This window comes from Electrona antarctica, assembly GCF_951216825.1.
Source record: "Electrona antarctica genome assembly, chromosome: 22".
NCBI classification, from domain to species: Eukaryota; Metazoa; Chordata; class Actinopteri; order Myctophiformes; family Myctophidae; genus Electrona; species Electrona antarctica.
Window position 1 is genome coordinate 23,323,589 of NC_136805.1, and position 1,601 is coordinate 23,325,189.

The window sequence follows — 1,601 nt, forward strand, 5'->3', positions numbered from 1 at the left end:
GGACAGCGTATTGACGGCAAGCTCAAGCCGCCGGTATTTTTGTGGAAATGACGGAATGAAATTACAACTATATCTTTAGTGGATTTAACAGATGGAATGAATTATAGGCTATGCCTGTAGGCCTATTTAGTTGAATTGTTTGATACAAGAGGTGGAATGAATAATAATAATTACAACTAAATGTCTAGTGGATTTATGACAGTTATGACAATAACACAATATTATAGACATTCCAAACGCTCAGGTGACAGAAACATACTTTTATGAACATTCAGTTTGTGGTGATGATCAGATGATTGCCTGGTTCAATAATGAAAGAAGTAGAATGTAAATAAACATTTATATTAAAATATCTTATTTATTTGTGAACCTGACAGTGAAATGAATGTGTGTGAGCTTGGTCAATTTGGGTAATTGGCCGATTGTTTATCGGGCCTGGTTCTTTGGTTGACAGGTAACGTATGTGCCTTCTTGATACGAGGTCCCGCTACACTTGTAACAGTAGGCCTATGTGTTTCTTTCTACATTGATTCTTTTTCTCACACTTTCCAAAGACAAAGACTTGAAGAGACGGGAGACCACTGAACTCAACACAATAAGAACTTTTAATGATTTGCGAGTTCAAGGTTTAAAGTTAAATCTTGTTATCTAAAATAACCTATAACTATACAGGCTACTAACGACAGAAACATCGCCCTCTGAACACTGGGCACCGCTTGTACAGCGAGTGAGTTGTAGCCTATAAAGACAGACGATTAAATCCAACTGGTGTCATCAACATATTGTCTACAGTCACAAGGGGGCGCTCTGTACCAATACGATCTGAGTCATCTGACGACGAGTTTATACCGGTATTCGATATATGAACTGGAAGAAAATTAATTCATGTGTGGCTGTGGTCCTGCTGATTGAGCTGAACTTCTGAAGACATCCATCCATGGGGGCGGGGCGTCAGATCAGAACATGAAGCAGTATAGAAAGGTAAGGAGGAGGAGGCAGCAGCAGCCACCTCAGCTGTATGGGTGTGTAAGATAATGTGACAATTCGATACAAGATACCCATGTACCTGTCTAAATATTTCCTTTAATGTCAACGAAGTCCACACCCACAATACCAGAGGGAGTTCAACAAACCTGCATGTGTAACTCAGATTCGGCACAAACAAGGGACTAAATTAATTTCGCTCCTATGCCACCAAAATGTGGAAAGCCCTACCAACAGTCAGTAAGACATGCGAATCCCTTGACTCCTTCAAAACCGCTCTCAAAGGGCACCTACGGACGGCTGCAATTCGAAACTGGCCCCCGTAAAATCTGAATCCCCCACCCACCCATGTTTCTCCTATATGTTTTTTTTTTTTTTCCTTTTTACCTCCTCTATGATGATTTCCTGTTTTTGGCTGTATAGAAATGTATATATTTGTACGTCTCTAAATGTTATGATGAATTGAACATGACCCTATTGTAAACAAGTGTAATGCTTTATGGTGTCATCCACAGTTAACATTCTTGTATTGAGTTGTGCTTGAAATGTACTGTTAATACATTCTTCAATCAATCAATCAAGTAATCAATCAATCAATCAATCCACTCTCTGGAGGT